A 27,771-nucleotide genomic window follows, 5' to 3' on the forward strand; every position below is an offset into this window, starting at 1 on the left:
TAGGATTTTATTGCTTAAAAAAACCCTTTCTAATTATTGTATTGTGTTTCCATCCTATTCTTTTATTTAATTCTTCCATGTCTTCTTCATACTTTTGTCCCACAAAATGTTGGGATTTCTGATGTTCACTCTTAATATATTTATAGCCTTTTGTACATCTATTCTCACAATCGCTCTCTGGTGTAGGCTGGGATTGGTACTTCTAAAAGCACAAGAAGATCAAGTAATTTGTCCAACGCAATAAGAAAATCCATGGCAGGAGCAAAATAGATTCAGGATCCCCAGCTGCCAATGCTAGTGATAAACCAGTGAAAGTTTGGTCAGAGCCACTGGCCCTGCTGCTAAAACACCAATTAAAAGATACCTTGCCCTGAAGCATAGGATGAGCAGGATGGAGCTGAGGATCCTTCAGCAGCCACAGTGCTGCTCAGCTGGGCAGGGAAGCCCAGCACAGATGTGAAAGCAGCAAGGCCACCGAACAAAGGCAAATGTTTAGACAAGTCCCAAGCAGGCACCAGGTGGGTTTCAATCTGCAGCCCCAGGAACCTGAGTAATTGCAAGCCAAGACGCTGGGGGCATTTCTGGAGGGGGCTGAGGGCTTTTTCTCCCATCCCAACCTCTACTCTCCTTCCCTCTGACCCCTGGATTATCTATAATGTACCGGCAGAGCTCTGGCTGCTGGTCCTGTGGCTTTGAGCTCATTTGTCAAGCCCAGAGATCTTTATGAAAGGCTGTTAACAGAGCATTTACTTCCCATTTCTCTTCCTACGCTGTCATCACCTTCCAAGATTAATTAAGGAAAAAAGAAAAGACATCTTGTCTCTCTTTGGTTTCCCCCTTCCTTGCCTTTTTTCTTTTTTTTTTTTTTTTACATCCCTTTTCTCTCCATTCACGTCCTGAATTTTGCTGGGGAGCAAAACGAGCAAAACTCAAAACTTTCCTCTTCCCTCTTGTGGATAATATATCAATTTTTTTTGCCTCTCTGTAAGTGGAAGTGGTTGGGTGAGCTTTGTCCTGAACATCAATTCTCTCACATGGCCTCAGCTGCTAAAGCTAAGCCAGGAAAGATCCCAAATCCATTGACTTATGATAGCTTTAAGTGCTCATTTCATACTTACCGCACCAGTCCCAGGGGTCGGTGTCCTGTTCCTGAATCGCCTCCAGGGCTGCACGATGCTATCCATCTTGCTCACCACAGGGTAATCGGGGGCTTTTGTTCAGGCATCAGTTCATATACGAGCTCCTTGTACTATTTGCTTCTATTAGGAGCCATAACCTATGGTTATCTGGTGCAACGGTCTTTTCCATGGTCTTGTGTGCCTAAGAATCCAAATGCGGTGCTGTGTTTGCTGTAGCTCAGGTTATTTAGTCTGTTTCTGAGCCCACCCTGCTCCCAGCTGTGTAAGTGAATTATACCAGTCCTACTCCTTGCCCTGCCACCTTCCCAACCCCGCTCCCTTGGTCCATCTCCATGCTTCCTGAACTCCCCTTAATCCAACTTCAGTAACACCCTTCTTAGGTGACTCCTTTTCACCCTTTTACACCTTTTATTCAGTGGCAAATTCACGTGTTGTGTTATACAGAGGCTAATTTTGCAGTCTGACTCTCCTCACTGCTCTGCTTCTCTCCCCAGTCTGACCAGTTCACCCAGTGGCTGGCTGTACCTGACCTGCAAGTTCCAGCACACTCCCATAAGATGATGCTTTTGGTCCCTCTTTTGGTGGCACAGGGAGGAGGAGATGCCTTCTCAGGCACGTGTCAGTGCCACACACAGAATAAAGATGAGAAACAGTGGATCCTTGGCCAGCGTAAATCAATATGGATCTCCCATCACTGGTGGAATTCAGCTTACTACCAGCGGGGAAGTAACCCAAAATGCTGTTCATTGGAGCAAAAGAAATTTCTGCAGTAATTAGATCTGGAGCATGATTACCCAAAGGGAAACAAAAAACAAATGCGAGTGACAGATATTTCCAGGATAACTGCAGTTATTAATGCTTTTCTCTACCAGTGACAGGCACAAGGGATTAGTATTGCCTGAAAAAGTCTGGTTTACTGTGGGAAAAAATGAGGGCTGGAAATGGAGCAAGTAGAAGGCCATATGCTGCTCGGTGTGCTTGTAAGGTCCTGGGAGAATAGCTTTAGCCAAAACAACAAAAGGCAAATATGTGAGGCATATGTGAGAAGAAACATGAACCTGTTGCTTGCAAGTTTCCAGTTAAAAATAGAGGTTACTCTGAATTAGTGACCTTACTTGTGAGTGCCCTGGCACTGCTTAGCACGCGGGGTGAGTCCTGGGCTACAGAGCTGGGGCTTGGGGTAAGCGTTTTCAATTTAAATGCCTTTTCCTACTGCCTTGTGTTATTTGGGTAGTAACATGAAATACCAGCCCTCCCACTCATACCTGCACCAGCAGAGCTGGGCACAAAGGAGGTGTCCATCACCTCTGTGCAGCTGGTGGGGCAGTGCCAACCTGCTGCAGAGACCTTCTGTCTACAGCACATCACTGCAAGAGATCTGGTCCTTCCCAGCAAAGCAACAGTAGAAAAAGCACAAGCTGGCCCACATCCTTGCTGCACAGCTTGGGCAAGCAACCACAAGCTCCAAGTGTGACTAAGCATGGCTGAGAGCTGCGTCTAGGTTGGTAAGGGCATGGGAATAGCACGGGCTAATCCACCCTGTGGTTTGCTTTTGGCTGTGCGCACTTGTAAATGCCAGCTCTGCTCTGAGCGCATCATTCAGCACGTCTGGCTTCCATGAACCATATGTGCTCACTCAAAACCATCAAAACCTTCTTTTAATAAAAAGTTCGCAAGCAAGTAAGGCTAAAAAAAACCCAGCACCAAAATAAGAGCAAGGTTGAGGGTTTTTTTCTTTTAAATATAAGAAGTGCTGACATCCAGGGAGTAACAAGATTGATTTTTAGCACAGTTGTTTGGCAATAGGCACAATTTAGGTCAGAAAGTTTGTTTTCTGGCATCTGCCATGGTCTGTGCTCCCCATGGGTTCTGGAAACAGCCTGGCAGAGGCTCCACCAACCCATGGCCCCATCTCTGCTTGCCCTACATGATTCAGGGAAAGCTCAAGACCTTCATAGCAGGCAGCTGTATGATAACCTGTCCACATTGAGCTGAAATTTTAGCTAAAAATCAGGTATTTAATAGACCATACAAAGCACATGGCACCATCAGGGCTCCTAAGCATAATCAGTCATCTTACCTGATGAAAAGCCACTTACGTTTTCATCTCTCCTATAGATTTGATACAATGGGCAGCTCTGCAGTTGGGGCTCATACACGTGTTTCTGCTGAGTCAGGTCTTATGTTTAAAGCATACTGAAAGGCTATCTGCCCCCATGGCAGGGGGTTGGAACTAGATGGTCTTTAAGGTTCCTTCCAACCCAAACCATTCTGTGATTCTATGATGATTCTATGATCTGTCCTTTGGGTGGCAAACTGTAAAAGATCCCACCAGTACTGGGGAGGAGAACATCCATCACCTGGCTGCTTAGGTGACAAGAAGGCGTGGGAAGATACTGGAGAGGTTGGAATTGCCATGGCTCAGGGAAGCATCACCATTTCAGATGCGGCCTTCCCCCATACCAGTAACCATCACAAGACAGCCCCACCTACTACAAGTACCTCGTTCCACAGGATGTCTGGTGTATTCCAGCTTTCAAGACATTTAAGGATGATTTGGCCTTTTTTACAATGAAATCCAAGTCTGACATGAATTAACTTTTGCTGCTGAGGCTCTGATTCTCCACAGAACACCTGGCCTGAAAATATGGGTAAGGAAGACAGTATCTGTGATTTCCCACCTGGCACCTGTGTCAGCTTTCACAAGAACTCATGGATGAGATAATGCTTTTTTAAGAATGACACCTACCTGTCCTCTCTACTTCAAATGGGTCTTGAAACATTCCTTCAGGTACCTGTCAAATGCTAAAGCCTGGGCTGAAAGCAAAGTGCAGCCTCCTCCTACAAGACATATTCAGTTAGAAGCCAAGCATCTCATAAGCAATAGTCAGAAAATGACAAACACCAACACCACAATGCTGAGAAGAGCAGCAAGAAAACCTTCCTTTTCCCAAATCTGAGAACTGCTTTTGTTCATGGGTTGAAAAATCCTCCTCTAGTTGTTACCTAGCAGAATATTTCAATAAACACAGGAACTGCCTCTGTCCTTCCTTTAGAAAATGGTGACTTTTCTATTTGACCTGAAAACTGAAAGACTTTGGCCAAAAGTTAACCAAACACAGAGGATGGTGGATGCAGACCATTGGAACCCCAATTTGGTATGGCTCTTCTTTGTCTAAAGCCAATTCCTACCACACCGCCACCCCTCTGACAACCTCCAAACCCTCTATGATTCCATAGCTCAATATGCTGATGAAGAAAACTCAGACAGCTGGAAAGACGCATCCCAGGTAGGAGCTCCTGGATCTTTTCCTATGGGAAAGCCAGATATTTATTTAAAAACTGGTCTGAATCACTACAGACACAGGGGAATGTCAAAATATTCCACAAGTAGGAAGAGGAAGGAGTACAATTGTCTCTGCACCATGTATATAACGAATAACCCGCAGCCTGGACAAAGCAGAAGTTGTAATACAGCCAGCCAAAGCAAAGCACTGCTAAATCCGTGTTTACAGAAGGGAATAGCACTTTGTGCCTTGGTCAAATCATCTTCAAGCAGGCAGTGTAAACTGAGCACTGATAGGTCAGGTAACAAAGAAAAACATAACACAATACTTGAGAAATATAAGGAAGGATAGTGAGAACTGTGCAGATGTGTTTTTCCCTGAACATGGTCACCTGGAAACAAAGCATCTTCACTGAAGTAGTGAAGGTACTAGGAGAGACTGGCATTACTGGTGCCAATCTCCCTCTGAAACACAAGGGAACCACAACATGGAATTTAGGCTTAAAACCTCAATGTTGAATGGCTGAAATTAGATGAATGAGCCCCCTCCCACATGCTGTGTAAATGATTTGCAGCAGAACAGAGGGATATGACGAATTAAAGTCTTTGAAAATTCCCGCTTGAAACCATCCAAGAACTGCTTTCCAACAGAGATGCATTCTGGGGAGGATAGAACTAAATTTTGCTGCATATAGACTTGTATAGTCCTGCCAGTTCCCATTGTAATGCCTTTATTTATTGTCTCTTAAACACAAATGTGAGATAACTTCAATAGGCAAAGAAGTAGTTTTGTTCAGCTGGCCAAGACTGCCACTTTTAAAAATACTTTAGAAGATACTTAAATTAGGGGGAAAATGCAGAAAGTTCTCTAAAAAGGGACAGAATAAATTTAGAAATCAGCTTCAGAAGTGGCTGGATTCTGAAAATGTCTACAACTAAAAATAGAGGGGAAACAGATGAATTTTTTTCACCCCTCTTAATTATATTCTCTCTTGTGTTTCGCTCCTCACACTGGGGTCTTTTCTAAGTGTACATCCAGCCTACGAGCCTGTGCATGGTAAACATTTTTGCTGTTATTCTTGACTAACTGACAGCCCTGGGAGGCTTCCAAGCACAACCACAACAAACTCTAGTAAGCCAAAAGCGAGCATCAATACCAAAATGCCTCAGAGCTGGCTCGGAGCAATGTCATGGCCAAATTCATTCCTGCCTGTGGGACTGTCACCTGTACAAGGTCCCTGAGCCACAGAGCTTCTGGGGGTTTCTTGGGTGGGATCTGGCAGGAGCAAAGCCCCAGTGCCAGTCTGTCTCTGCTGAAAGCATATTTTGGGGTGTATAACCTGGCTCATCACTAACCACATCGGACTTTTTGCACCGTTGTGCCATCTGTTTATTGATGGCACCTTACAGCTCTAATGCAGATGAACCCTGCTGCAGCACCACAACCCAAACCAGAGTCCCTGGGTGAAAGGAGGGGAGACATTTTTTGACCCTTTGACTTTAGTGATAGGGGTGACGATGACAAGAGCATCAGGGATCTCAGCACACCCTGGCTGTTTCCCAGCAGCTTAGCTTGTGGAAAGGTTTCTGCTTTAGACTTAACAGCTGCTTGGCATTTGGGAGTACTCCAGCGTCGATCAAAGCTGGACGAATTAATGCAGAAAAAAAAGGAGAATCCGTGATGAATTCATCCTTCACTGTGGCATTAGCACAACCCTAACCCTGCCCCTCTCCTCCTCATCAGCAGTGAAAAATGCATCCTCTCTGCCAACAATTACCTGTTCCGGCTCACCCCTCCGAACGCCGGCCCTGCTGTAAATGCTGTGCCCACAGCAGTGATGGATAAGCCCTGGCTCGGCCCTGCCACACAGCCATCTGCCACCCCAGCTCCCTCCCTGCGTCCCACCAATTGACACTCTTGTTCCTTTGCTGCGGATCAAGGGCGAGCAGGGAAAAAAAGTGGCAGTGATAAAAGGCGCCTGGAAAAGTGTGAATTAGCCCACAGAAAAGAGGAGATGAATGAAAAGGCATAGGGCATGGGAAGAACGGAAGGTGATGTAGGCAGGGACTACCATGCCTGTGTCTATAACCCTCACTGCTGGGAGCAGTCATGTTCTCCCCTATGCTTTATTAGGCTCTTGATGGCTTGTTTGCTTGCTCTTGGCAAGCCCTCAGTGCCAGGATGAGAATGCTCCTGAGCTCTCCCTAGCTGACACGCCGCTCATCACCCACTGTGATCTACAAGGTACAGCAGAGCAGGGCACTGGATTACATTATTCAAATGGCAGCTGTCAAGAGCAAAACTAAACAGGGAGATGCTGAGCAGTTAAAGAAAACTCCTCTAGTGGCAGGATGACCACAGCAGAAAGTGTCTTGGTAGTACCTCTGTGTTTCTTTTATGTTTCATTGTCCTACAGGATGCAGCAGGGTGTTTGAGGATGGGAAGCTTTACGTGGAGAAGTTTGGGAAGTCTTTGGAAACTTCCCTCCATCCTTAAGGCGAGAGAGATGCAAGCCTCTGAGAAACCACTGCTTTGCTGACAAAGCTTTTCCAGGCTGGGTGGATCACTTCCACCACCAGAGCAAGCTGAGAGGTACCTGGCTGTCCAAACCCCCTCCCAGCCCATTATCTTTCAGGTTTATCATGTCTTTCAGGCCTTCAGTTTGGGAAACTCTGCTTTCAAGCAGAATCACTTTGGAGGGTAGTTGGTTATTTTCACTAAAAGCTCTGGATTAAATTTATAATGGTAATAAATGCATTTCGGTTCATGGGTTTGATCCCAGATTTGCCCTGAGCTGCTCAGGTAGAAGGAAGCTTTATGTTTGAGCTGAAATCCTTCTTCCATCAGGATTTATAAAGAAAAAGCATACAGCAGGGGAGAGGCTGGCACTTCTAAAGATGCTCTGGAAACACTCACACAAGCAGAAACAGGCCCACAAGAATTATTCCCCCAGTGCCAGCCATGCCAAAACCCAGGACACTGTCCTTGCCCATCTGTCAGCTCTGCTTCTGATACTGAACAAATCACATTTATGGCCATCATAGATTTAGAGAAAGCTGCACAAGGGCCATAATATGGTGAGCCCCTTTAAAATGTTTCAAGGCATGCTATAAACACCAACATGCCTCTCAGGGAAGCTGGAGAAGAGGCACAGCAGTACCTTGCTTGCAGTTGTCTGCTGGGATGAGACCACGTACCAGCTACCAGCAGCAATGGTAAGAATCTCTTGAGACTGGTGGGGGGGATAAAAGCAATAAAAGCTTTCCTCAGCATGAGGCTTTCTCCAGCATTAATACAATAACAATTACTTGAGAGGATCCCAGTTAGTCCTTTCTGGAGGTGGGAAGAGCTGGGTTTACTCTGTCCCTTCTACTTCCAAAAGTGAATTTGACAATCAGGCTGTAGAGGAGGCTTTCAAAGGCACATTTGGCCTCTGCAGAGTCAGGACAAGTAGTGATGCATTAGGGATGAGGGTTTTTGCATTCCAAAAGCATATTTTGGAAAAACACATTTTTCTCCAAGTTTCACAGGTCCTGAGTATTTTTGTCTAAAAAAAAAAAAAAAAAGTGTGTTGTCTGATAGACAAACGTTTGGGAGCCAAAGAGAAAACGGTGGTAACAAAGAGAAAAAATACAATTCCCTTTACTCTGTTTTTTAGAGCCTCATAATTTTGCAAGCCACCTTAACACTTGTGAGCTAAAATATTAATTTTAAAATAGAGAACCAGTCTCCTTCCTTCCTTCTCTTCCCCCAGTCCTCCTCTCACACATTTTTCTCTAATAGAAAGGGACGAATTTGACGTTTTGGGATATATTCCCTGCAGGAACTGTAGAAATGCCACCTGCTACCTGCATGCTAGCTTTGATCACAAATCAACAGCACCCAATACTGTACAGGATCTCTTGATATTTTAATGGCAAAAAATGTCTGGCCACTAATAGCAATACATCCTGAATTGCACAGCCTACGGTTTTCTGTAAATGCCAAACACTACCTTGCTATTTGTATCATTCTTAATTGCACATCCTTAATTACAAGAAGCAAAATAATTCATTATATTCAGTTAAAAGACCTCTAAAACCTTGCACTTCAGGCTTGGCTCTCTTGCAAGTGCAGAATTATCATTGGGAAGGACATTTAGCAGCTCTGTGCCCAAGCTCCTCTTCATCCATGCCAATGGTAGGAGACTTGCTCAGTCCCCACCTACCGGCACCATGTACTGTTGATGAACCCACTGAGCATGAGTAGCCCAAGCCTTCTGCTGAGCCCAGCTGCCAAAAGCCAAACTGGGAGAACACAAGTACTGCTGACCAGAACTGGAGGGCTGCAGGGTCTCCTAGCACTGGCTGCAGAAGTCCTGCTGTCACTAGTGGGATGTTGGGATAAATGCTCACATTTCTCAGCTGAACCCCCAGAAAAGTCTTAATTAGGAGAACAGAGTCTAAGGGACCTTGCATCAACCTCTGCAATCTAGAAGTGGGGATCCTTCTTCCTCCCCGCCCATGGATAGCCAGGCACCTCCTGACATGCCATGAAGGACAGGGAGGCACTCCTAAAGATTTCTAAAGCATTGTCCTACAAGGCTCCTTCACATCCTCTTCCTTCAGGCATTGCTGCAGACCAGTATTCACAAACATAGGCGAAACCCCACCCAACCTAGTGCCAAGAAGGATACTAGTATCAGTCGATGTGACAGTGGGGGAAACTAAGATACCTGTATTTCCAGGAGCTTCTTTTATAATCATTATATCAGCCACCACGGCTAAGTTAAGTTGAGGGACTCAACTTGCGTACTACTGAGCTTAAAACACCAGGTTAAGATCCACACACTGGCTGGCTGCTTTGCTATCAAGAAATCAGAGGCCAAATGGTTGGGTACTCCCCTAAGTCTCATACCAGGTTATATAGCCATCTGCAACACCCCTGAGTGAGCTGGAAAGCCTCTCTCCATTGGTGAATTCCATAGGCTACAGTTCCTATACTTTCACTGGGTTTTTAAACAGAACCTGCACGGAAATAAGGTATGTTTGCACTATTTTTCTTGAGAAGCCGAGTGACCACTACCTTTCTGCTCAGCGCTGCATGACTGGAAGAAAATTAGGTTCAGCTTCCAAGGGTTCAAACTAGGGGAGGAAAGAAAAGAAATATATATAATTAATTGAGTAATGTTAGCTTGAGCGCAGGCCTTAAACTTAGGAAACACAAATACATCCTCTATAAGGAGCCCTGTTCCAAAGCAAAGACGTTGACCAACATGTGCAAGTGGGGCAGAGCTTCCTAGGGCTGCAGCATCCTATCTGAAAGGATGCTTCCAGACAGTAGATCTACTATGACATCTTTTCACCATCTGTTACCTCACTTCTCTGAGGACCAGGATATGGCGAGAAGCCCTGAATATAGCTCTCAGTGCTGAGAGTTCTTCTGACATTGGGAGAGGAGCATCTTGACCGTCTTTGGGCCAAGCTGTATTATAAACAGCACTAGAGCCGCTCACAAGTCTTCAAAGTTTCCACATGATTATGTGAGCAAATATTTGGACTGGAAGTGCTGTTAGTCATTATTTGCAGTTCATTTTCTCTTATTTGTTCTCTGTCTTTTAAATAATAAAAAAGAGAAAGCCAAGATGACAGCTCACAGTGTTCACAGAAACGACACCTGGTTTTTTGAGCAAATACCTCGGATGCAGCCAGCCAGCCTCTGCAGCTCCCTGGGAAATGCTGCAGCAGTGACAGCCTGTGCCAGGCTGGAATTGGCCTCTTGTTCACAGCCACGCTGCTGGGTACCACAGCTGCTGCGGCAATGGCGGTCCCTGAGCATCCACTGTAAAAATCCCTGCTCCTGGGCTGGCTGGGCTCCTGCACAGATCTTTTCTGGATTTGGTATTCTGGGGCCAGTTCCCTGTTCCCAGGCTTCCCTGGATTTGGAGGTTTCACTGCTTCATTGCTATTTGGAACCTAATTTGGAGGCCTGATCTTGGCAACAGCTGTTAGTCAAGCTCAGGGTTTAGCACCATTAATCACATCAGAAGGCAGAGGTGTTACCGACAGCAGGAAATACTGCAGCTGGCGGCAGGTGTCTGCAGATACAGCCCCCAAACATGTTCACCAAGGAAGAGTTTACACCTACCCATGTAAGTGCAAGGCTCCCTGAGCACAGAGGCACAAGAGGAGCTATTCAGTAGCAGAAGAGCTCCATGGTAATGCTATAATGCTGGCATCAAAACTTACTTGGGCATCTTTGTCTCGAAAAACCCTACCTTTCCAAAACACCTACAAATTACATTTCCAGCAGCCTATTTCTCTGTGTCTCCAGTACCTTAAGCCTCCAGCTGTGTTGAAAGCAATATATACTGAGTGCTGGAAGAAGCACTGGGCAACATCTAGAGGTGAGCCAGCACTTCAGTATGGACAAGCTGAAAAGAAAGTGTGGTATTCTTCCTTTTGGCACACTCATGGCATAGCAAACGCAGGGAACCAGGACCCAGTGCCTGGATCTGGCACTTTCTGCATCAGGGTCATTTCTGTCTATCCTAACACCTTGTTTCCCAGACATGAATGGATGAAGTAGCTCCTTCCAAAAGGAAGTCTTGTTTACCCCAAAAAATCTGGACAGAACATGTCGGTTTAACTTAAGCTTCCTGGAAGCATTTTGATTTTAACAGAACATCTCCCCAGAATGCAGAAGCATCTTGGGGTGGGTATTTCTGCTCTGACTCCTGTTCCCTCAGGTATGAGTCCACAGGGGAGACCAGAGATATACAGAACTACAGCAAGACCCTCCCGAATCACATTCAAGCCCTTCCATATCCAGTGAGATATTTTTGGCTTTACATGGTTGCTTGCAGAGTAGAAAGTATCTTGTTTCTGTGGAGAACATACACTTATTACAAGCATTTGTGCTGAGAACAAATAGGCCTTTCTGTGGGAATGACTTCAAATATCCTTGTTGGGAAGGAAAAGAGAAAAATCCCAAACTGGGAGAAATACTTGGCCCAACAGAAATAAAGTTAACGTAATATGGCAATATCCCAACCAGCTTCTGTTTAGCAGATAGTCTCTCCTCTGACTCATGTATTGATGTGGCTATTAATAATGCACTGTTATAAAAATCCATCCTTGTAGGAGGAAGGATGCTGTCAAGACTCAAGCAATTCCTTGTTTTCAGTGAAATATGGGTAACATTTGTGTTGTGTTTTCAATTTCTCTTTTCAGGTTATTTTCCATTTCCACTTTAATAATAATCTTTATGCCTAAAAATAGCATCTCACTTTTACAGTTGGAATGACCTTTTATATTACGTGCGGATTAGCACTGAACAGCAACTTGTTCAGTTTAGAGCTGACGGTAAGTACTGCTGCTTTTACCTCCGTCACTTTTATCAGTTTAAGCTGTTCTCTGTTACTACAAGTTTGCTCATGGGGAAACTGAGGCAGACAGCAAGGAAACTACTTACTTGGTATTGTCAGCAGGGTAGGGTCTGGGAGCAAGGCTAAGGATGCTGTGCTGGTTAGGGGCTGCTATCTTCCGTGGAAACACAACCCAGGAGTCCTGAAAAAAGTAATTCATTTGATCATTAGCATTTCTTTGAGATTTTCTCCCCTTTCTCACCCCAAAATAGTGAAAATTGTCTCTCTGAAGAGAGGCTTCTCTTTCATATAGAGAATCATTGCCGTGTTACAAAAACGCCTGTTTCTTCAAAAAGCCATGGCTTGCAATTAATGGTCTTTGGTACAGCACCAACAGGACATTTTTAATTCAGGTTTCAGGCTCGGTCCAGCTGGGGATATTTCCTGTTCAAGCTGCCATAAGTATCCCTCTTAATTTTGTACTTTCTGGGAGCATTTGAATTCAGTAAGGACTACAGCATCAAGTAACACTTGATTTTAATATTAATAGCAGCTTTTTCTGATTCTGGAATTATCTGGCTTAGTTTAGAAAATATAATCTCCATGGCAAAGTCCTCATCCCTTGTTTTACAATGGACTCCTGGAATATTTCAGTATTCCTGTTTCCTTGGACTGCCTCCTCCAAGAGCCCATGCTAATATTTGCTAAAATACCATAGGAACCACTTAGCAATTTCAAGCAGGATGTTTCTCTTGGCCCAATAGAATAAGTGTCCAGATGCTTTCTCCAAAAGAAGTCAAAGTGGTGCCATATTAAATGCTTAAATCTTTTAAAGAATAAATACTCCCTTCACCCAGCACACCTATCAGGGCTGATAGAAACAGGGGTAAATGCAAGCTCAGCATTACAGCTGCAATCCTACTCAGGCCATTGCTTCTCAGAAATCAACCTATACATAAGCAAGGAGATCAGATTTTCTTGCTGCAGGGTTCAGGGCTATCCTTGAAATAAGTTATACCTGCACAAAGCTATTAAGTCCCCCATGCTGCAGCAAAATGGTGGAGAACAATCCGATAACCTAACCACCACACTGGAGGTGTGATAAGCCAAGGGAAGAAACAGCAGCGCTGCTCCCAGGAGTTCAAAAATCTTCAGTCAAACCAGACAAGCAAGAAGAGCAGCTTAAAAAGTAAGAAGATATTAAAATAATCACTGAATGCTGCATCTGAATTGCCATGAAAGTCTTTTGTGCCATCAGAGTGCATTCTGGTGACGCCTTCTTACAGCCTACATGGACTAGAAGTGCTGCAGATGAAAAAAAATGCTCTCTTCTGTGCATGTGAGCTCAAAACCTGGGATTTCTACAAGAAGCACTGCAGTCAAGATGGTCTGAGGTCACTGAGCAAGTCCCCAGTGACAAAGCAAGTCCAAGGTTTAGCTGGGTGGTTCAGTCTACATGACAGGGTTTGGATCAATGGGGCCTGTGGCCACCACAGGTACAGCTGCAAGCAAGGACCCAAAATATCAGTCCACTGCCTTCTGTCCAAAGAAGGAGATGCCAAAGAACAAGGGTGAAAGGAACTCACAGACAAGCATCAAGTTCTTCCTCATGCATGACCTAAGACCAGCAGCAGGGTGACCCTGCAGGCAGGAGCATGATGTGTCGGGTCTTTGTCCACTCAAGTCGCATCATCCTTTGGTCATCATGGTGTGGCCAGCAGGGCTTCGAAAGGCAGGACCAGCTCACGTTGCTTCTCCTCTTCATCCATGGCACTCAACTTTGGGCCCTGAACTGATCATCAGGGGACTGCAGGAGGGCCAGGCCCTCCGTGCTCATGTCCTGAAGCCCTCAGAGAACCTCCTTCCTACTGGGGCAAACATTCCTTCGTTAGAAATGGCTGCCATCAGTAATTTTTATCCATAAAGTGTTTTAATATCAAACGAAACACATGCTTAGGGTTTTCAGTCTGCTCTGTTGCCGCCCTTGATGAAAGAAACGCTTTTTCTTCCAGCTTTTGAAATGTTTTTCCACCCCTTTGGCAAGACCTTGGGTTAGAGACATACTGAAAAAAAAAATGAACATCTCCACCCCCCACCTATTTTTTTAAAGAAAATATTTTTCCTTTCCACTTACGATGGACTTCAGTTCTGCAGCTCACTCTAATGCCAATCAGTGCCAAGCACGGGCTGCCTGGAGATAGTTTTTTAAGGCTAACTGGGTGATCTCAGACCCTGGTTTACTGCCAGCCTCCCAGTCAGTCTGTGATAAAGGCTGTATTTGGAATTGTGTATTTTTCACACGTCCTCCCCAACTGCAGTCTCATCACTATACTAAGTCTACTCTTTTTCTTCGTAACTGTTCCCTACCTTGCTTGTAGAAATATGATGCGGATGAGAGGGAGGGAGTATGTTTCCAGCACCCAGTACTGTGAATCAACCAACATATCCAGCTTTGCCAGGCAGCAGATGCCAACCTGGAGCAAGACCTTTGAGCACAGCCTCCTGGACACCCAGTGCCAGCAGCAGCCTGGGCACTATGGGGAGAAACTGCCCCAGCCATCCCCACTGCTCCTTGCTTTACATTTTGCCTCCAGAGTGAGTCAGCAAATACAGACTATTTTTTGTTATATTAAAAAACCAGCAGCAGTGATTAACTATGGAAGGACATCATGCCAAACAATGCTTGCATGCACTTTAACTCACCTAACAGGAGTTAAGGAGCATAGTGGTGCCAGCAGGACTAAAGCAAACAGCAACTTCTAAAGGGGAAGGGGGAGGTTAAGGACACCAAGAAGCCAATGTCAGGGCAGTAACTGCTCAAACCAGATCAGCCAGCAGCAGAAGGGGTTGCCTGGTTGCACTCTTAGTTCCAAGCATTACCCTAATTCGGATGACTATGTGCAGATCAACACTACCGCAGGATCCAATGTGACCCGCATGCTCTTTTATCTCCTGGCACATGTCCTTTGACAAACCACCCTCAGGGCACACGTGCCACCCGCTTGCACAGCGTTAGGGTTGCTGCTTTGAAGGGTTGCCAGAAAGCCCTGGAGGTCTCCATGCAAGTGGATAAAAGTCACCTTTAATGACCAGATGCAAGACAGCCTCATAAGGGGCAGCTGCAATATCATTTCCTCTGCCTCATACCAATTTCCATACAATGGAATCTAGTTTCTCATCGATTCTTTTGCAATCAGAGACCCATTTCCCTCATAAAAGAGAGCAAGGGCCATTGGAGCTGGCAGATATCTATTTTCTTCCAGCTTATGCCTTAGCCTCTCTCATCACGAGCTAACGTGAAGTGTCTCTTCAATTTGTCCCACTCTTTCCATCGCCCTTGCACAGCTTCATCCAAGCACTGAGATTTCCTGCCAGCCTTGGAAGAAATATCCCGTGTCTCCTACATCTCCTTCAGGGAGGGGGCCTGGAGAGCCATGATGAGGAATTGTTCCTGGAGAGAAAGTGGCTTTTCCCACAGTAGTTAGGCTGAGAGCTTGTGGACCTCCTGGCAGCTCCCCATCCCATCTCACCCTGCAGCTGGAACAATGCCGAACCAGCCCAGAAGCTGATTACCTGCGCTGACGCAAGCGTTAATTTTTACCTATGTTAAATGCTTCTTTCAATAATGTATTGGTTATTTATTCTGCCTGAGAGGAAGGTCAGAGCATGCATTTAAATGGAAATGCTCTTTGAAAAAGCTACAGAAAAGATCATTAATTACCTCTGCTTCTCAGCTGGACCAGATTTCAAAACCGGGATGATCAGGAAGACCTTGTTATTTATATCAGGTTATGCCAAGCTTCATCTGCTTTGCAGAGGGTTTCCCAGAGCATGCCTTAAGTTCATTCCATGTCACTTACTAACCTCAAGTCAGCAGTGTTCCCTTCTCATCCCCACTCCCATAGAGGTGGAAAGGGTTTCTCCACACTTTCATAAACACACTTGACGTGTGAAACTCTGAGATTAAGCCACACCAACATCCTTGCCTTCCCCCTGCCACAAGCCTTCAAGCTGCCCTTTGCTGAGTGAGAGCTGCTGCTGACTTGCACCGTCTTAGAATCATAGAATAGTTAGGGTTGGAAAGGACCTCAAGATCATCTAGTTCCAACCCGCCTGCCATGGGCAGGGACACCTCACACTAAACCATGCCACCCAAGGCTCTCTCCAGCCTGGCCTTGAACACTGCCAGGGATGGAGCACTCACAACTTCCTTGGGCAACCAATTCCAGTGCCTCACCACCCTAACAGGAAAGAATTTCCTCCTTATATCCAATCTAAACTTCCCCTGTTTAATTTTTAACCCATTACCTCTTGTGCTGTCACTACAGTCCCTGACAAAGAGTCCCTCCCCAGCATCCCTATAGGCCCCCTTCAGGTACTGGAAGGCTGCTATGAGGTCTCCACGCAGCCTTCTCTTCTCCAGGCTGAACAGCCCCAACTTCCTCAGCCTGTCTTCATACGGGAGGTGCTCCAGTCCCCTGATCATCCTCGTGGCCCTCCTCTGGACTTGTTCCAACAGTTCCATGTCCTTTTTATGTTGAGGACACCAGAACTGCACACAATACTCCAGGTGAGGTCTCACAAGAGCAGAGTAGAGGGGCAGGATCACCTCCTTCGGCCTGCTGGTCACGCTCCTTTTGATGCAGCCCAGGATACAGTTGGCTTTCTGGGCTGCAAGCGCACACTGCCGGCTCATGTTCATTTTCTCATCGACCAGCACGCCCAAGTCCTTCTCTGCAGGGCTGACAACACCCAAGGTGCTGTCCTGAATAGACAACTACAAGAACAAGCAGGAGGCTAAAAAATAATGTGAACTAGATAACTGGGCCTTAACTGACAGTGAAGTACCAGCAGGCCTCCCTAGAGATGGTATCACTGGAGAAGGTCTCCAAACATGCTCAGCTTTGTGATACTATCAGAGCTGCACTAATACATGACTTTTGATTTTCCAACTGCACCCTCCAGAAAGACATTATTTCCTGACAAATCAAAATTAAAGGCACCTCCAAAGCTTTTTCCACTAAAAGTTACAGCACTTCTTATTTGTTGAATTACTACATTTTAATCTACTGTTCAGTAAAACCATATTAGCAAGGTTTTGGCAGGAGAGTGGGAAAAAGACATGACCCTAATACAGTCCACCACTGATGACAATCACTTTTGGTACCCTGAAAGTAAGATTTTTTCAATTAAAAAACAGAAAAGTTTTGTGCTTTTTTGGTTAAATCCTGCCAGCTCTGCTTGTGCTAACACCAGCATGTACATATGCAACACAGATTTATCCTGGGACTACTGTAGAAAACCAGATTTGGGTGGCTTTGATCCCTTATAAAAAAATTGTTTGTTAAACTTAATAGCATCTAGTTTCCTCCTAAAATAATGTCTGCAGCAAAATGATCCTATTGGGATCCATATGAAACAGCAGCACCATATAATTAACTGGAATATGGTAGAGATATTGGGGACTTTGGGTGATGATATTGCAGAACTGTTCTCTTATACAGGCAAACAGATCACTGTATTGCAAAGGGGAAGACAAAGGATTATTATTATTATTGTGTTGAAGAGAGGCTTGGTTTAATACACAGTAGTGAAAGGAAACCCACAAGTGAAATAAAAGTCCTCTAATTCATATCCATACTGTGAAAATTACAGATAAAAGAGTGATCTTGGATGTTCAAAAGGCAAGTAAAACAGCAAGATAGATAAAAATAATGTACATATGGCTGAAACCCAAAGTACCTCAGACAAGCCCTATTGGATGAACCAGTTTATCATGAAGGAGAGGAGGGGGAGGCTGAATGAAGAGGATGTCTTCTGCCACAGCAGAAGAGGATGAATTATTTTATGGACTTTCATACTTAATGGTCCAAGTGGAAATGACAATGAAAGTCTGCAATATTCAAGGTGACTGGTTTGATCTGTCTCAAACAGACCCTCTATCATCACTGGCCACTCCTGAAAATCTCAGTGAGGCACTCTGAAGTTGTCCCCAGAGACCTGCTGAGCAAGAGGCAGAAGGTCTCCAAGTATGGCCTCAATCCAAACTCTTTAGGCAAAGGCTGATCTCGACAAAGTTTCTGCTCTCTAGATTGGATTCCAAGAGTTCTTTCACCTTTTCTGGCCCAGCAATAACAATATTTTCATTCCAGAACTAGGGTATGGGCTTGGTTTTATTTTTTGCTGTTACTGAGTCCTATGCTGTGATTGCTTGGATGGTGTCCACATTGGTGACTTTTGTCTTGGATGCAATAAAGTCATTAGTGACTTTGGTCATTTTTGCATGTTCAACCTCTAGCAGCTTGTGCATTGCAATTGCTACGATGATGACAGGCAAGGATGGCCCAGGTACCTGATATTAGGCAAGTCCCTAGCCCCACTCTGAAACCTCACATGAGGGAGGCAGCAGCTAAGTGTTCCTCCCAACTGACCACTTCTCCTTCAGAGGGAAGCTAAAGCCCAGCAGAGCCACCAAGACCCCCAGTAGCAGACCCTGCTTTTACCCGCCATCAGTTGATCTCTCTTTAAATGAAAAAGACTTTCTGCAGCAGCTTTAGCATATCAGGAAGACTCCAGGGGGACTCCGCTCTGGACCACCCTCTCTGCGTGAATGTTCACCATAATGAGGGTACCCCATGCCTTTTCTTAGGGGCTTGCAGTTTCACAGACCTCAGCTGCTGGGGCACTCTGGTACCCATGGGCAAGGCAATGGGATTTCTGAGCTCCAGCAGCTCAGCCAAAAGGCAAAAATTTCCAGACCAATTTGATGGAAAAGCCCTCCGGACTCCTCCAGCACTTGCAAGTGCTAATTGCCAGTAGTCCAATTACATTCATGTCTCTGATGGATTTAATTGCCAAGTTGCTGAAGAGAGAAGTGACCTATTATGCATTATTGTTTACAGCAAATTAGTTCAGGAATTCCCATCTTTCTGCCTGTCCTGCTCAGAGGGCAAACTCCCTCAGCTCTGCCACAGTCAGCCAAGGACTTCACTGGCTGCAGCAGATGCAGGCTCATTCACAAGGAAAAGCTGAGCAAAGACATGTCTAGGGCAGAAACACAAACCTGTGCTCAGTAGAAGAAAGCTCTGAGCTGACAGGGATCGGAGAGAAAAGGCAGTAATAGCTCAAAGATAAAAAAATGCCCATGGAAAGAAGCTACAGTGTTTCTGCAGCAGCAGATGAGGGGGCTGGCACACACACATACAGGTTAAAGCTCAGACCTGAGCTCAAATGGAGCTGGTGGAGCAGAGGATGGGTGAGTAGAAGTCCCACATGGGGCTGCTCCGGGCAATGAATGCCTATAGTGCTCTCACAGCTTCAGAGAGAGCATGTTTGCTTCTTGAGGAGGCTCTAAAGGAATGTCAAAGGAGACAGTTAGAGGACCTCCAGGCAGTCTGAAATCTAAGAGTGAATAAAAGGAACAGGGAGGGAACATTTTCTTTTGCAGGACATACATGGGGCTGGGCTGAAAAGATGTTCAGGAGAATTTTGTATTTTTTTCTAAATGGGGTAAAAATTTGTTTCTGATGGCTCTAAACCTTCCTGCCAAGCCAAGGGGGTCTGCCTATCAGGCAGGCGGAAGTTCATCTTCCCTCCTGTTACTCACACTGGTGAGGTCTTTCAGAGGTGCTGTAGCTCGCAGGAGCTCTTATGGTTTTCAAGAGTCAGCACTGGGTACTCAGAGCTGGAAAACAGGGCTCTCGCCTCCCTGTGTACAGGAAGGTGGTGCGCAGCTCTCCGGGTTTGGTTGCTATTGTACATGGACAGCACTAGGACAGCATTATCCAGACTGTCACCTAGAGATGAAAATAATTAAAGCAGGGGAACACAAGAAGCTTCAAAACAGGCCTGCCCTTGACTTGCGCAATATATTTCAGCAGGCCCATAAAAAGATCAGGGAATTCGCTCAAGCATGCATAGTTATAAGCATAAAAGAGTGGTGGTATTATATTTATCATTAAAGCCCTTTTAAAGCCCCCGTTTTGCAGATGAACTCTGAGCCTCTAGGGAAAGTCAGAGATGGGATATTTAGTAAAAATGTTATTAAAAATAGAAATTGTTTCCCATGACTTAACCTTATTGCCTAGGGGGAAATCACTTAAGGTGATGTTATTGGAGAGCGTGCAGTTACAAGACCATGATTGCTATGGAAGAGTAAGCACAACGTTTCTGGAATAGCAGCAACATTTCTGCTTCCAGGGAAGCAAATTTATTTGTGCACCCCACCTACTGCCTCCAGCCCCACTGTCGTCCCCAACCCCTACTGAGGAGGGCTTTTTCCTTAAGCCCACACACCTTTAACCTACCTACAGTCCCTTCAGCAGCTCTTCATCCCCCAGCAATTTATCATCATCATGTGTCAAGTCTGCAGGTCCAAGATGTGACCAGTTCACCCTCCTTGGTCTGAGGTACTTGGGATCAGTAGCATGCAGGATGGTGCCATGGTTTCCTTGCTGCTCCAGCTCCAGCCCAACATTATTAATAGCTTTTTTCCTAACTAAGTTTTCTTCAAAACCTGCAAAAAAAGTTCTGTTATGACGAACTGGTGTTTTCTGACAGAAAAACTCTCCTGCCCCACAGCCCTGGCCAAAGGCAGCATCGAGTGTGATTCCCCCCTGCAAAGATGTCCTGAAGCTCTTTGAGAAATATGGCTCCAGAGGCAATGGAAATGCCAAGGGGATTGCTAAGCTGATCAGATTGTTTCTTGTCTTCCTCCTGGGGTACACTTCAAGGAAGATGGGCAGATATTAGACATTCATCACAGGCACTTGTGCCTTCAACACCTGACATTGGTGCAGCAAAACAGTTTTTGATCGCTTGAGCATAATGTCACTGCAATCATTGTCTGGAATGTAATTTTGTCTTAAAAAAAAGAGGGGGAGAGAGAAGGAGGATAAAAAAATAAGCCTCAAGAGTCTCTGTGCTTCAAAAAATCTAGCTCTGAAGTTTTGCTGTACGTATTAGATCTCAGCAAATTCTGTAAACGCCCTCCCCGCCACCTGCATTTGGACATTTTCCTCTTCCTTAATGATATTTCATCAATTATATAAATTCACAGATACTAGAGATCAGTACTGGGGAGTTCAGCTTCATTATTAGTACAGTTATTGTCCTTTGGAGACTAAGCTAATGGCTATTTGTCTTCTTCAATTCACTTAACAACAATCCTCTCTGGACACCACATAGGCTGCACTCAGTGACATGCCGCTACATCCCCTCCTCCATCAGGACATGACCCCCATCTCCACAGACAAGATCTGTCTCCTCTCTTGCCAGCTGCATGCTATATATTTTAGCAGTGCATCAGGAAATGGCACACTAAATTATCAAAGAACTAAATTGGGCAGGGCTTGAGCCAAGAAAAATCCATTTATCGATGGCCATTCCCCCTCTGAAGTGCTCAAGTAGGTTTACAAGACAGGAACATGCCTTTCCCTACCAGCCAAGAAGACTCTTCCCAATGAGGATAAGGTCACATCTTCCAGCAAAAGATGAAGGGTAGAAGCCGAAGTCTGGAGCCAGACTGAGGAAGGACTTTCAACATTCTTTAAGAAAGTGGAGCTTACAAGCTGCTCCGATATGCCAGTGGAGCTCTTCTTTACAAATGCAGATCATGTATCCTTTATTTCCCCCTTATCCCTGGCTTGTCCTCTATGAATGCTCTTGTTGGTAAGTTCAAGGATCCTCAAGCAGGAATTGTTAAAACCAAGGATGTTCCTCCATAATGTTGCTGCCTTCCAGCATGTGAATAGCCCCCTCACTTCTGCAGACCAATGGCTTGCCTTTATGTCCTCACCCCTTTCCACTTCCAACTCTGTAAGGGCTTTAATTAGAACAAAGCTCATACTGAGAAGGTCTGGGATCAACTCACAATTTATGGGTGAAGAGAGCATATGGGAACAGACAGGAAAGATGGGCAGTCTCCTCACCAACCAGTCTGCACACTTTTCACAATAAGTGCTACTAGTGCAGCTCGACTACAGTGATAATATACACACCCCATGAACAGCCTCCCCAAGGCTTGCTCCCTAGAAGGTCCACCAAAAAACAGTATTTGGCTTGTTAACATGTCCTTTTGCTTTAACAAAAGCAGAATCCATCCTGCCTGCCCCTGGAACAAGCCCAGCCCGGTGCTGCTGGCACTGTAAGTAACAGTGACAGGATCACTGAGACATAACAAGATTTATCACTTCCTCCTGAAGAACAATTGCCTGCTTGGTGTCCTCAGTAAATAATGTTCTGCCTGCATCATCTGGGGACATCATTAACCCAGGAGACAATGACACCACTTAACCTTTCATGGGCTCAGTCAGCTCCCCTAAGCTGCCCAAGATGTATGGTTACTCAACAAGTCCTTTCAGGGATGAGGTGAGGATGTGATGCCAAAATTCACACACGGAAGAAGGAACACAGCACAGACATCTGATATCATGCGGGAGACAATGGAGTACTGAAGAGAACCTGTAAGCAGTTCCATAATCCACCTGCACTTGCAGCACTGCTTTTATCAGGAACCTGCATAAAGTCTGGGCTGATTAGGACAGTTTGGCTTCAGCAAGTATCAGAGTCCAGCTACCAGGCACATCAGGCTGTTTCCCAGCTCTCATCCATAGACATGACCCCCTCACAGTGCTCTTCCCACAGACTGCCTAGGATCCCATCCACAAGCACCTCAGTGACCTTTTCAGGCAGGCCCCAGACAACTGGTCCTGAAGTGTGCCAAGACTTTGGCTTGTTTGGTACTGCCTCCTCACTATCCTTAATAGCTCCTACTGCTCCTTCGCTGTCTATGACCAAAACATTGGACTTATTAACGCATTTTTAACTAGCAAACTCGATCTCCAGGGGAAGATGTCTTGCATCTTAATGACCTTTGCTCTGAACCTTTACCAGATTGCTCTTTATACTGCAAAACTTTATCTTCAACCAAGTTTTCTGATGACCCTTAACTCACAAGATGAGCATCCAGGGCAGGGGAGGTTAGTATGGGTGAGGAATTTGCTAAGTGGATGTAGTCCCAAGCATAGTCCAAGCTGGTGGGAAGTTATAAGAACTCATCTGAGTATGAGCAAGTCATAGAAAACTTACAAAGCCTCTGCACAGTTAAAAAAGTGCTATAGGAAAAGCTTGTTGGAACACAGCAATGGAGTTCAGATGGTCACAGGAGATGGGGAGGGCTGAGCAAAGCTACATGCTTAAAGCATGCTGGAACAGGCAGGGGGCAGGAGACAGCCTGACTGCACACACCAGCCCTCCTGTTCTCAGGGACAAGGAAAGGACCACAGTTATTTTTCCTTGGAGCCTTGTTCAGGCCAGCTCACAACGACATTACTCACCGCATCTCTCCAGGAGGTGCCTCTTTGCAAGCAACACCTTTCCAGATCAGCTTGTATTATCAGAGGCCAGCACAAAGACCTGGTTTTCCCTAGGATTTAGTAACATTTTAATCAATGCTTTCAGATAAGAGTTACACACTTAAATGTTATGCTGTTTCCTTCATCATATCTCCACAGGCATTTCATGGCTTCAACATGGTTTCAATATTTTCTGTATCCCTCCTGTTCCAGATCTCACTTCAAACTAGCTGCTACAATTGAACTGTTCCATGCCGATCGGTGCTGCAGGAGCCCACAGTTCTTAGCTCCATGGCAGAATTCACTTCCTACCTCTGGGAGGAGCAAGGGTTGAACCTATTTCCTTTTCTCCCTTGCTTTGGGAACTGTCAACAGCTCCAATAGCTTCATGCTTTATTACCCACGCAGCTCTATAGACCTATACCTTCCAAATGTGTTCAACAGTGCTGTGTGCCTAGTGCCAGCTGTTCCTTGATTTTCTGGCTGCTCTGTCACACAAGCTGTTAGTGATGGCATTTGTCTCCATCCTTCTCTGAAGGGCACATCCCAATGGCACATGATTGCCAACAGTGGCTGTTTCCCTGCCCTCACCCACACGCAGCCTTATCCTCACTATAACCAAGTAACATCATCTCCAGAGGAGCAGGAGGACCTAGCATGAAAATCCTCTCAGAGCAGAGAGTAGCAGATGCTAAATATTCATGCAGCTATTGGTTTTCATCACTGTGCTACATGTGCAGGAGGTATTTATGCTCCATTGAGTCTCCTGATGAGCGCTGCATCCTCAGCTCCTTTGGATAACCATACAGAGGCAGAAGCACCCCAGAACTTAGCAGAGCTGGTGCAAACATCAGCAATAAATGCTGTACCAGAAACATATGTGTGAGGCTTGTTCCCGCAGCAGGACATGTATTAATCCTTCCTGACTTCTCCACTTATCCACATCCTTGTCCTTCTTTCTGGGCAGCAGCAAATGTGAGTTCGCCTTGCTAAAGGCCCATGGCTGTCCCTTTGCCATGCTCCAGGCACCCAGCCAGACTGCCTGCTGCTCAGTAATGCCTCCTTGAGCCTGCTGTGAAGATTGCTTCTTTGGCTTAAACTGTACTCAGGGACTCGGGAAGCAGCTTAAGCAATTTTGCATGTCTCGGTCCTCCCCCTTAGATCTCCCTTCTTGGAAGAGAAGCATGAGCCTGCCCGTGAGCTCCAGGAAGGCCTCTCACATAGTCTTGTGACACTGCAGGTCCACTGCAGCAAAGAGCACCATAGAATTTCTGCCCTCCACGCAATACTACCGCGCTGGCACCTATGGTTTGCCAGAACTGGGGCTGTTGCTGAAGCCCGAAATCAGGATTGTCATCCTGCTGCTCCTCCAGGAAACACCTGAGCTGCAAGAAAGTGTTTCCTGAGTTGAGGTCAAGATGTGCGCAAGAGATGCAGCCCCAGCAGGCTGTCCCACAGCCCGGCCGTGTACCTCGCCTCACATGGTTCCTAGCAGAGCTGTCTCACCCATACCAACTCTTTTTACTTTGACCCTCCCATATGAGGTTTTGGGCACAGCCACCATGAAGATGTCTCAGTGAAGTGGTGAAGACCTTGCAAAGAGGCTTGCATCACATTTTCAAAGCTGTCACGGTTTGCTTTTGGGTTTTCCCTCCCGCATATGATTTATTTTGACAAGTCAGGCACTGCCCCACTTTCTCTGTGGGTTACTCAGTTCTTATTAGGTGGACAGACAGAGCAGACCAGGTTTTTTTGGGAAAGACGGGCTCATAGAAGAGAGGGGTTTGAAAGCCTTTTCTCTGCCTTCTTCCCCCAGGCAAGACAGAACGATCATTTAATGCAGCTCAGTTTCCTGGTTTCACAATCCCTTATCAACCATGGAGACTCACTACTGCTACTCTTCCACCTTATGTCATTCCTCTACCTTACCCTTTGCTATAATCAGCCTAATTTACCAGCATCACTCCTAAAAGTACCAAGAAGTGTAGGGTCCTTGCACAGTACAGGTTGGGAACCTCTGTGGGGCAAGGCCAGGGTCCAGAGACACCTTGCATCTCCCCACAAAACCTCAAAGGCTCATGCTGCACAGGTAGCATTTCAAAGCCTCTGAGAGAGGAGCCATTCATTATGCCACTTCTCAAACACAGTGTCTGCTGTCCTGCATCCCCAAGCACCAATATCCAGCAGTCTTTCTAAACCAATTTATCATTGGGTTGTTTCACCCAAGTCAGCAGATGCCCCTCTGCTCAGGTTACTAACAGATCGATTGATGTCGAGGCCTTTGAGAAGCTACTTGCCAGGTCTCAGGGTTTCAATTCCCTTTCTCTGTCAGTGAGATGTAGGAAAGAGGAGGGCAAAGCCCACAGGAATAGCAAATGCCAGAGACAGCCAAGCACCCTGCAAGGGGTTGCTGGTCTCTGGCTGAAGGGCTGTAAGGGGTGCAAGAACAGCATGCGTGAGCTCTACACATTCCCCAGGAGCAGCCTGCAGTTGCTCACTCCACCTCTGCTTGAAAACCAAATGGCAATCATGCATGTACAGCAGACAATGCACCCCGCGCAGTGACATGCAGCACCTACCCTTCTCCAACCACTTGTATGCTTTGGCCCTTGCGTGATGCTGCTCAGGTTTGGTCCCACATCTGGCCTCCAGCTCTGCCCACCTGCATCAGCTTGGGATTGAGCTGGATCCCTGCTCTAACAACAATGCTTCCCATTTTGAGCTGTGGGGTGGGAGCTCCTCCACCCCATGGCCTCCTGTATAAGTCTCAGTTCAGCCCTTGCAGTGATTCCGGCCTCAGCTCTTGTGGTCCCATGCCACATTCAGTTGGAAATGGAGGTTAGGGTCTTCTTACTTCTCACACTCAAGAGAAACATGGTGAAACATTTCAGTGAGATTCGGCTGAATTTTTGCTGCATCCTTCTTTCATTCTGGAAGATGAAAGGTGCTTAGTGAGACCCAGGGGAAACAGTGAGTTCCCCATCTGTCACTACATGGAAAACCTGACAGGGTGGTACTGGGATTTAACCATCTGGACAAATAACAAGGACATTTAGCACTTCACCCTCTTCCCCTGTGAGAAGGACACAATAATGTGGTAGGCATTTCTCAGGAGGAAAATACCTGGGGGTCACAACCCAGCAGTTTTCACACTCGGGGTTCTGAATAGATTTCTTCCCATCCAGTCATCCTGTTATACATGCAGTTGGTCCAAGCTCTATTTTCTAAACCCACAGGAGTGTTCACTGAATTCTCAATTAGATACAAAACCTCTCTAGGAGTGAGACAAAGCCCCCAGAAGTGGTTTTATGGCATCCAAGACACAAAGCCCTCCTGCTCAGAAGCACTCTTCTGACAAATACCCATTCCCTAGTTATCCAGGTACATTTTCAAACCAAAGCTGTAGCTGTGAGAGGTGACCTGGAGAGAAGACTGGACTCTTACCCCTATTTGGTGCTCTGCTTGGAGAAGACATTCAAAGAAAGCAAATGGAAATTTCTATTTCTTTTCCTCCCTGTCATGATGAAAAGCTCTTAATTGTTGTGGGGTGGCTATGCAAAAGGAGCAGGACACCACATGGGTGAGAGAGATTTCATTGTTCTTATCAAGGAGGATGCAAAAGAACCAGTATTAGTAAGGTAATTTCCCAGCCTAGTCTCCTTGTTTGAGGGACAAAGCACTCACCTCCAAATAGGAATAGCAACAGCAAAGAGGCAGTGAGGAGACAAAAGTTAAAGCAGTGCCATTGGAAAGATTGGGACAGACTTCATCAGACCCATGCTAGAGCTGCCACCTATCAGCAAAATCCAGTGAGATAAAGAGCTTTAGTTATGCATCGTCATGGTGTATTAAATAAAGGTGTCTGCCCTCAAGCCCTCATTCCTCAAGCCCTTCACCCTGCTCCTCTTGGGAGGGGTGGGTATACATCATTAGAATGGCACACCAGCCTCAGACCCAAAGGGTCACGCTACCCAGAGTTGGTGAGCTCAGCATAGGATAAGCAACTCTGTTGAGATGCATCAGAGTGACAGTTAAGGTCTTTGCCCTCTCCATTAGCTTTATTTTAATTTGAAGCTGCACTGTTCATTACTTCCATTATATCCAGTCTCAGCTGGCTGGCAAAATGCTTTATATTGCTGCTGACTTTGGGCAAGAGCCTGATGCTCTGGTCTCTAGGGTCCCAACTGCGTGCGTGTTATGGCCAGCAGTGATTCCTGGACACTGGCTTTAGCACGTGCAAATGCCATGGGTCTGTTAGGACACTGCTACGCTCCATCACACCAAACCATATTCATCTCTGTATCAGGAGGCAGCTGTCAGGGATAGTCCACATTGTTTTAATTCTCTTGCACAGAAATGCTTTAATTTACTGAAGGATGGAGTCAATATGATGTGTACCATCAGAAGTCCAGTTAGTTTGCTGTCAGACAAGCTTCCAAGCATCTGCTCAGCTTCTGGAAGCTTATATAACTGTGATGCTAGCCCACAGGTAGCCAGAGACCACAGGCTTCAGATGCTGGAAAGCAGCCGCTGGCTGCAGCAACAGACTAGAGAAGTTGGGTCATCACTGATCAGTCTGGAGTCCCTGAGCTAAGTGCTCTTCTAGTGGCATACCTGCCCGACTTCCCAAAATTTCTGGAAAGCTT

At 45.8% G+C, this 27,771-nt stretch overlaps 1 long non-coding RNA gene across 2 annotated transcripts in view; it reads right to left on the minus strand.

Annotated features, from left to right (window-relative positions):
• The window catches only part of LOC136012198 (uncharacterized), a 175,557-nt gene that overhangs the window by 20,009 nt on the left and 127,777 nt on the right, over positions 1-27,771 (minus strand). The window contains exons 1-4 of one of the 2 annotated variants that reach the window (XR_010611607.1): positions 11,879-11,965; positions 3,889-3,980; positions 3,642-3,778; positions 1,119-1,320 (exon numbers count right to left, since the gene is read on the minus strand). This is a non-coding gene — a long non-coding RNA (uncharacterized LOC136012198). Of the gene's footprint in view, positions 1-1,118; positions 1,321-3,641; positions 3,779-3,888; positions 3,981-11,878; positions 11,966-27,771 lie in introns of those variants that run through there. The other variant, XR_010611606.1, reaches the window with a different exon arrangement.

This window comes from Lathamus discolor, chromosome 3, assembly GCF_037157495.1.
Source record: "Lathamus discolor isolate bLatDis1 chromosome 3, bLatDis1.hap1, whole genome shotgun sequence".
In the NCBI taxonomy this organism is placed as follows: Eukaryota; Metazoa; Chordata; class Aves; order Psittaciformes; family Psittacidae; genus Lathamus; species Lathamus discolor.